This window comes from Octopus bimaculoides, chromosome 13 (assembly GCF_001194135.2).
Source record: "Octopus bimaculoides isolate UCB-OBI-ISO-001 chromosome 13, ASM119413v2, whole genome shotgun sequence".
Taxonomy (NCBI): Eukaryota; Metazoa; Mollusca; class Cephalopoda; order Octopoda; family Octopodidae; genus Octopus; species Octopus bimaculoides.
The window spans coordinates 10662202-10672259 of NC_068993.1; the positions used below are offsets into that span (position 1 = coordinate 10662202).

A 10058-nucleotide genomic window follows, 5' to 3' on the forward strand; every position below is an offset into this window, starting at 1 on the left:
TGTGTGTGTGTGTGTGTGTGTGTGTGTGTGTGTGTGTGTGGAGCGCCTAGTATTTTAATTTTCAAATTGACTAGCAAAAATGAAACCTAAGCTTTGAACAAACGAAGATATATATATGAATACACACACACACACACACAACTTTAGCAGGCATCCTTATCTAACTTAGTGATAAGACAAGTTAAGTTAGAATGGTGTAAGGGAAGTAACTCTAATAGCAATTATGCACCTTCCCTCCAAAGATTATAGGTTGCTTCAGATTTCTACTGAGTTTATTGACTTAATAAAGTAACATCATGTTCTAATTTGAAAATGGTTCAGACAATCGTATGCGTGTGCGCAAATTATTTCAGCTCAGTTGGTGAAGAAATGTAACAACGTTATAAACAAACAGCCTATTTACACTTGAAAATGTGAGTCTGTTTGTGTATAAATGATTATATACACACATACACACTATGTATATGTATATAATTAATGCATGCACACATACACACAATATGTGTATATAAATGCATATATACAGACACACAATGCGAGTGTGTGTGTGTGTGTATATATATATATATATATATCTTCGTTTGTTCAAAACTTAGGTTTCACTCTTGCTAGTCAATTTGAAAATTATATATATATATATATATATATATATACACACACATTGCATGTGTATATAAATGCATATATGTGTGTGTATATATATATATATATATACACACACACACACACACACACACAATATGTGTATATAAATTCATGTGCGTGGGTACATATATATACACACACACACACCCATACACGTATTTATATATGCATACATACACACATGTACCTATATATTTTATATATATATATATATATATACAGGAAAATGAAGAATAAGGCAAAATGCTAAATTGGAAGCATGTTTTAATAAAGATTTCTAACCGGCTTTCATTGTGAAGCAAATTTTCAAGAAGGAGAATGAAAATGTTTCTTACAAAGAAGTACAAAATGAAGAAAATAATATATAAAAAAAAATAATATATAAAAAAATAACTATACCAATACATTATATTGTCTTTGAGCTTTTGAAGTTCAATGGTAGTTGATGTATATAATGGTTGGAAAAATAAGGATGCATGAAAATTGAGAGTTCTGTTAGGTTTAAAAAAAGGGTTAAAAGTTTGTGTTAAGCAGGAAGTGTGGTGTCAAAACAGGAAGTGTGTGTAAGGGGAGACAAATGTTTTTAGTTGGAGTTATGAACTCTGTTTCAACATAAACTTCCTGTTTCATAGTCTGTTTTGGCTTGGTTTCTACAGCTGGATGCCCTTTCTAACATTAATTTATAGAGTGTACTGGGTGTTTTTTATGTGACACCAGCAGCACCAATGCTTTTAATGTGGCACTAGCAGCACCAGTGCTTTTAATGTGGTACTGGCATTTTTAATGTGGCACCAGCAGTACCAGTGCTTTTAATGTGGCACTAGCAGCACCAGTGCTTTTAATGTGGCACCAACACCAGTGCTTTTAATGTGGTACCAGCACCAGTGCTTTTAATGTGGTACCAGCACCAGTGCTTTTAATGTGGCACCAGCACCAGTGCTTTTAATGTGGCCCCAGCACCAGTGCTTTTAATGTGGTACCAGCACCAGTGCTTTTAATGTGGTACCAGCACCAGTGATTTTAATGTGGTACCAGCACCAGTGATTTTAATGTGGTACCAGCACCAGTGCTTTTAATGTGGCCCCAGCACCAGTGCTTTTAATGTGGTACCAGCACCAGTACTTTTAATGTTGAACCAGCACCATACATCTAATGCTTAAATTACAAATACCAACCAATAGATGTCAACATCTAAGTAAATTCCTGTGATAAAGTTTACAGAAATCAGATGTGTTTGACATGACTCAAGGCATGGAATCCTGATGATGAGTGTGTGAAAATCTAGAAAAGTTGATTTTTTGGATGGATTTACGAAGTTTATGATTCCACACAGACTATAACAGACTCAAACAAAAATATGAAGAAACCTTATTGGAAACTTAAAACTAGTACAATGTGATTCCAATACAAGACACACACACACACATGCACAAACGTGTGCACACACACATAAACGTGTGCACACACACATAAACGTGTGCGCACATACGTGAGTGAATTTTTAAAGTATTTTTCCATAAGATTTATGGTTACCACACAAAAAGAATAAAATAAACAAAGCACTTGCACTACTTTCTTTGGTAAATGGGAATTCAATTAAAAAAAACAAACTATATATATAAAGAATTAATTATTAGTAATAGAAATTAAAAAAAATATATATAAATAAATGAATGCAAAATAAACATAAAAAGGTGCAACGCTTTTTCCGGAAATATAAGTGATAAGAATGTGACTAGCTGTTATATTGTTTAAGACATAACTATTAGCTGTAAACAAAAGCGCCAAGATACAGATATTAACTTCAAACAAAAGAATATTCTCCATAATTGCTAGTTTAGGTAAAATTAACAATAGGCAGTGTAGTGAGGGTGGAAATGAAGGTGTCTGGGGTGAGGTCGGGTGGAGGAACTTCCATTTATTTGGCACAGAGGAAATAAGAACAGTGAGGAAGAACAGTAGGGTAGTTGATGATATCATATGGTTTTTTTTTTGTTTATGTTAAGATTAGAAATAAAAGGTGTTAGATTAATTAAAATTTCAAAATTACTAACAAAATTCTATTTTTACTTTTTTTTAATTTTTCTACTACTCTCAGCTGTTGGACTGCTGCCAAACTAAAGCAATGCCTTCAAGGGTTTTGTCTATCATATCAAAGCTTTAGTATTTTTTCTCTCTAATTCTTATTTTATCAATCCTATTTATCAAGCAACTAAGTCAGTTTGTGATGCACCATTTTGTTTTTACATTGGTCCATACCAGGTTGCTCTGCAACCGTTTTATACTTGCGTTACACTTATATTCTTTTCAAAATTCGGCAACACACCTGAGCTAAAATTATAACTAAAAAAGTATAGAGAATAAAATTATATTCTATATCTACTATGGCTATAGTAGAGGGTATTTGCCTAAGGTGCTGTGCAGTGGGATTGAACTGGAAAGCACATAGTTATGAAGTGAACGTCTTAACCACACAGCCATTCTGATACCATATATCTGTCTTTAGAGGATGAAAGGCAGCACTGATAACCATTTTCAGGGCCTCCAAGACTGGTGGGATGAAAGGAGGAATATATGCTCAGACAGGAGAAGTGATCTGAATGCCAGCAACTGAGGACCTTGTGACAGTATTTAACATGGCCAACAGATTGAGTCTACCATACAAGAACATGTACAATCCTCCTAAAGAGCTGCCAAACAGTTTCTGCTTCACTGCCAAACAGAGAGCTGCCAAAGAGTTTCTCCCTCTCACTGGCCAGGTAACCATGTACCTTCTCTACAGTAAGACACCTGTTTCTGCCTCCCCATCACACTTGAAACTTCTATCATCTGACACAAAATTACCTCCTCAAATGCCCCTCTCTCCTTTCAAAGCATCTTTGTCTTACAAGTTACTTGGTGACCCAGTCAGTGTTGATACCAAACAAAACACATCCAGTCCACATTAGTAAAGTGGTTGGCGTTTGAAAGGGCATCCAGCTGTAAAAACCTTGGCAAAACTGACCTCACTTGTGCTTGTGCCATGTAAAAAGCACTGTGTACTCTGTTGGGTGGTTGGTGTTAGAAAGGGCATCCAGAGGTAAAAACCCTGCCAAAACAGATACAGAAGTCTGTTGCAGGCTCCTGCCTGGCCAGTTCCTGTCAGACCATCCCAACCATGCTAGCATGGAAGGTGGATGTTAAATGATGATCTTCATTTATGAAGGGTCAAGTTTACCTGGGGTTATAGTAGAAGATATTTGTCCCAAAGAGTTGTGCTATCCTTGCCATACCCACTAAATCCTGTATTTTCAAAATGAACTTCAAAACCAGGCATGAGCAACCTTTCCTTGAGTAATGGGCCCTGTATGAGGAATATCAGAAAGGTGGCCACACCACTAAAAACACAAATTCAAGATTTTTTTTTTGTTTGTTAGGCATGCCATTTAGACAGTCCCATGGGCCACAGTTTGTTCACGACTGTTCTAAACCATACAGTTATGTCTGCATAATCAGGGTTTACTAGGGGCTAAAAAAAAAAAAAAGAACCTAAATCCCTAAGACAACAACTTTCTCTCCCAGCCGCCCCCCCTGTTCTGCCTCTTTCCCCACCACCACCACCACATCCATTTGCCTCTGTCTCTATCACTGACCTACTTGCCTATTTTAACTATGGTGGTGGTGGAAGTGAAGAAAGGAAATAAATGGTAAATAAAGGTAAAATAATTACGTGCACGTAGACACACACACACAAAACAAACAAACATACTGCCACGACTATCATTTGACATATGACTAAGAAAGTTGTTTACAAATTAAGTCACAACATCAAAACCTGGTATTCTAAACTTACCTGACATAGAAAATTATATTAGATACACACTGACATACAATTAAAAATTATTTGGTACGTGTCATGGGCCCCATTTTTTATGTTTGCTTCCCCTAATTTTAGAACTTGGCTATGCTTCTACACATCATATCATCTTGAAGAAAACAGCACATTGTGAATAAAGCGTTCATGGGTTCTGTTGTACACAGGAAATAGATGGGAAGGTCATGGGTGGAAAAACGAAAACCTTTGCTCATTGATTTGCTAAATTAGGTATGATCTGGATGGCCAAACAGCAACAACATTGGACAATCACTTTCTCGGTTACCACCACCACCACCACCACCACCACCACACTACATTATTGCCACAGCCATCACCACCTCCACTGCCACCACTACTACAAAACTTACTATTACTAATGCAAAAACAGTAAAGAAAAAGAAAAAACAAAATAAACATGATGAATGCTAAAAACAAATACTGACTGAAGATCTCAAAGTTGTAAATGATTTATCTGCGCATGAGTGTGTGTGTAGACATTATGTCTGTGTGTCCATGTGTAAGAGTATGTGTGTGTGTGTGTGTGTGTGAAAAGAGAAAGAGAGAGAGAGAGAGATTTGTCAGTTGATGTCAGAGTTTATTGGTGAAATATAATACATTTGACAGCAGTCCAGGTTTAACATGAAATATGGTGTCATAATACAGAGAACACACATTTATTCTCATGTAAGTTATATATAAACATATCAGCATGGAAATATCTGTGTGTGCTTAGCTGTGTGTGTGTGTGTGTGGGGGGGGCGTTAGGAAGGGCATCCAGCTGTAGAAACTCTGCCAAATTAGATTGGAGCCTGGTGTTGCCATCCGGTTTCACCAGTCCTCAGTCAAATCTCCAACCCATGCTAGCATGGAAAGCGGACGTTAAACGATGATGATGATGATGATGATGATATATATATATATATATGTGTGTGTGTGTGTGTGTGTCTGTGTCTGCCTGTGTGTGTGTATGTGTGCATATTCTTTTATTTGTTTCACTTATTTGGTTGCAGCCATGCTGCAGCACTGCCTTTAGTCAAACAAATTGACCCCAGGACTTATTCTTTGTAAGCCTAGTACTTATTCTATCGGTGTCTTTTGCTGAACCGCTAAAATACAGGGACATAAACACACCAGTATCAGTTGTCAAGCGATGATGGGGGGGAAAACGCAGACACATAAACACATACACACACACAAACACACACACATATATACGATGGGCTTCTTTCAGTTTCCATCAACGAGATCCACTTACAAGGCTTTGGGTGGCTCGTGGCTATAATAGAAAGACATTTGCCACACAGGTGCCACACAGTGGGACTGAACCCGGAACCAGGTGGTTGGTAAGCAAGCTTCTTACCACACAGCCACTCACATATATATATATATGTAATTTTGGGGACTAATGGGTATATGTCAATGTGTTGAGTAAAGCACTAGCACAGTTTATATATTGTATGGAGAATATATATATATATATTGTACGAAGACTACTCTTCGAAATGCCTGTGTTAGAATGGGGGCAGCTGATGAAGGAGATGTTCTCTATGTGGCCTGTATGTTTTCTGTACTCGTTTATCATTTTGTCTACGCTTTGTTTACAATGTCCTGTACCCAGATATGCATCTGTATATACAGGTAGCTGTAAGTATGTACATACATGTACGTATATATGCATACACTCACATATTATTTGTATTATATATATATACATATATATATACACACACACACACACATATATATGAATTTGTGTGTGTATCCCATCATCATCATTTAATGTCTATTTTCCATGTTGACATGGGTTACTTGAGGTATAGATGGATAGATGGATGAATAGATGGGTAGATAGATGGATGGCTGGGTAGAGGGATGGATGGATAAGTGATTGGTTGGCAGAGTTGTTGAAGCACTCAAAATGGCATTTCAATATTTTGTCCCAGATTTCTGCTTCAAAAGCCTGACAAAGTCAACTCTACTGGGGCTGATTGTTGGCCTCATACCTAAATAGGGAACAACTGTAATTGCCGGTAGAACCAGCAGAGCATCAAAAAGAATGCTCAGCAGTATTTGTTACAGCTCTTTATATTCCGAGATCAAATCTCACTAAGGTCAACTTCAATTTTCATTCTCTCAGGATCAATAACCAGCACTCGACCAGTTACAACAACAAGGGTTCCAGCTGATCCGATCAATGGAACAACCTGCTCATGAAATTAACACCCAAGTGGCTGAGTACTCCACAGACATGTGTACCCTTAATGTAGTTCTCAGGGAGATTCAGCATGACACAGAATGTGACAAGACTGGCCCTTTGAAATACAAGTGCAACTCATTTTAGCCAGCTGAGTGGGACTGGAGAAACATGAAATATAGTGTCTTGCTCAAGGGCACAATGTGCCACCGGGAATCAAAATCCTAACCTCATAATTGTAAGCTGAATTCCCTGACCACTGAGCCATGTGCCCCCACGGTCAATGAAATAGTAAAATAAAATACAAGTGCTGGGAGTAAAAAGTTGAAAGTCATGTCGACTAATAAGGGCCGGTTTCCCAGTTCCATAGCACATATGTTCAGCACCTGGATGGGACACCAGTCTGTTACAGGATTGTTCATTTTTGCCAGCTGAGTGAACTGCGGAGCAATGTGAAACGAAAGGTTTTCCTAAAAAAACACAACACGTCACCCGGTCCAGGAATTGAAACCGCAATCTTACGATCAGGAGTCCAATGCCTTAACCACTAAGTCACGTGCTTCCACAGTGCTGGGAGCGATGTTAAGTAACCCCTTCCTTCAAAATTGTAGGAGGACACTTGCCCAAATTGTCACACAGTGGGACTGAACCTGAAACAATGTGGTTACCGAGCAAGCTTCTGTACCACACAGCCTTGTCTACAGCTTATGTGTAAACTCGTTAAATTTCCATAATGAATGATGATGATGTTTAGTTATTGCCCCAATTATTTAACTGAACCAGCTGACCAACCAGCCAGCCTGCCAGCCAGCCTGCCAACCAGCCTGACTCCAATCTGTACCATTGACCTAGAGTTTCTTGGGAATTGTCAACATTTGCTCCATACCGTTTTTGTTTGTTTTTGTTCTTACATTATGTTTATATTTGGCAGCAATTTGAAAGAGAACAATGCAGGAATTTCCTTTGTACGAAGAGAGAGAGAGTTTTCTTTGTTCATTATCTGTGTGTGTGTGTGTGTGTGTGTGTATGAGTGTGCATATACATAATATATATACACATATATACGTATGTAAATATGTGTATGTGTATATATGTGTTTGTGTATCTATACATGTGTATGTTTGTGTGTGTGTATATATATATATGTAAAATTAGTGTACATTTAAACAAAGAGGTGAGCCTTAACAAGTCGCCTTACATGCTAGAAAGAACAGTCAAAAGTCCAAACCAGAATTGTCACCAACTTTCATACAAACTGAACCAGAAAATCCTCAACTGGATATGCAAGACCTTACTGTAGAGTCCAGTCAAATGTAACTCCCATTATTTTGAATTAAATCATGAATTATGTCATAACTTCAAAATTTTGATGGTATGACTGTTTCATTTTTGGAATGGCATTGTAGGGTAGGTGTAAGAGGCCAGATCTTGCAGCTTTGAACATAAAACAGATAAAATATTTGGTCTTGATATGGCCATTTTAAATGCCAAGGGGTTAAAAGATTTCAGAAGAAATTGGTTAAATTCCTTGTTCTTGACATAAAAGCTGGTTTTTGGATGAAATTCTGAATGCTAAAACTTTTGGTATAAAAACCATATAACAGTACCCAAAGAAAGAGTGATTGGGGGAGAGAATAGATATTTGGTAGATTAGAAATATACTGAGAACTGAGAGAAGCTGAATATTTGATGCCAGGAGGGGAATAAAAAAAAAAAACAGAAGTCAGAAAATAAGTATAAATCTTTGGGAGCAGAACAAACTGCTTTCTGTGAGATGAAAACTTTTGGTGTCAGGAATTGAAGGGGAAGTAAACGTTTCTATAATGGTGGGTGGAAATAAGAAACCTGAAAACAAAAAGATTAATATAGAGAGAGGGAAAAAAAAATCTAAAAGTTAAAAATATTTACAATGTACACATTGTTTCTCTGATTGGTCAGATGGTTTTGATTAGTATTTTAGAAACTTCTGCCAGCTAGACTTTCCTCTCAACCTCATACACACAGAGATGTAACTATACAGAGTGCTTACACACACACACACATACATACACACACACACACATGGCTTCTTTAAGTTTACATTTACCAAATCCACAAATCCACTTACAAAGGTTTGGTCAGCCCATGGCTTCAGAAGACACTCGCCTTGGTGATGATTGATCTATAAATTTGTAAACAGGATTTTACAATTGATTGAAAACATATTTCAGAAATAACTGAATTCGCAAAGAACTCCAGAGAATTAATATCTGCTGATTTTCTAGCATGCATTTCTCTTCACCATTCAAACTATTTTTCTTATCCCATCCCAAACATCTCACACAAAAAGTACATTGACTGTAAGAAATTTTATTTCTCTGCAGCTAAATTGAGGTGATGCATTTTCAGGGGAAATCTTAGAAAGAACAAGAAATGATATTACAATTCATATTCGTTGATATCAGGCTTATATCAGTCAATAACCACATCAGTAGGTTTAAATTTAAAGTTTAATTTTTATGGTGCATCATTTAATTTCTTTTATAATATAAATTGATTTACACTTAAATTTGGTCAGAAGAATATTTTGGAAATTTCCACAGCTCATCAGAGACTCGAAATATCCCATGAGGAAAATGAAAGTCATATATCTTATAAAAAGAAATTACATTGCTACAACTTTTTCTTTTTTATTGAAGATATAAATATACATATATATATATGGAGCTGTATTGATAGATAAAGAATATGGTAAACATTGCTTTGAATTCATGCAGCATCAATAACAAATAACTGATGAATATTTCAAAGGTGTAGAACTCAACTTCTAGATATGTCTGTTTACTCTCTCTATTGTCAGGCTTAAGTGTATGGAAATTACATAACTTTCTATTCCAGCTTTCCAAGTGATGTATCTCTGAAGTGTAAATATAATGTCAGTGTATATATATGTAGATATGAATGGTGTGCGTGTGTGTATCTGAGTATATATGTATATTTGTAAGCATGTGTTTGAGTATATATCCATGTATATGAATATTTGTATGTAGCATGTCTGTATGTAGATGAATAATCAATGTAGGTATTGAATCTGTTGTGAATGACTGCATGTGTTGTATATATGAGTGTGTGTGTGTGTGTATTCATATAAGCATTGTACAAATATGTTTAAGACAGCATATGGTAGGTTGTGTGTAAGTGTAGATATTCTTTGCAAATGTGTGTATGTATATATATATATATGTGTATGTGTGTGTTTAAAATTCCCTGATGTTCTTTTTTTTCTTTCTTTGGCAAATAAACAAACGTGTGTGTGTATGTATATATATATATATGTGTATGTGTGTGTTTAAAATTCCCTGATGTTCTTTTTTTTCTTTCTTT

At 36.3% G+C, this 10058-nt stretch overlaps 1 protein-coding gene and 1 long non-coding RNA gene across 2 annotated transcripts in view; one reads left to right on the plus strand and one right to left on the minus strand.

The window, feature by feature from the left end:
* The window catches only part of LOC106872757 (proteoglycan 4), a 329051-nt gene that overhangs the window by 234664 nt on the left and 84329 nt on the right, over nt 1–10058 (minus strand). The gene's annotated exons all lie outside the window — the stretch shown is intronic.
* The window catches only part of LOC128249269 (uncharacterized), a 74117-nt gene continuing 69147 nt past the window's right edge, over nt 5089–10058 (plus strand). The window contains exon 1 of the long non-coding RNA XR_008265357.1: nt 5089–5185. This is a non-coding gene — a long non-coding RNA (uncharacterized LOC128249269). The remainder of the gene's footprint in view (nt 5186–10058) is intronic.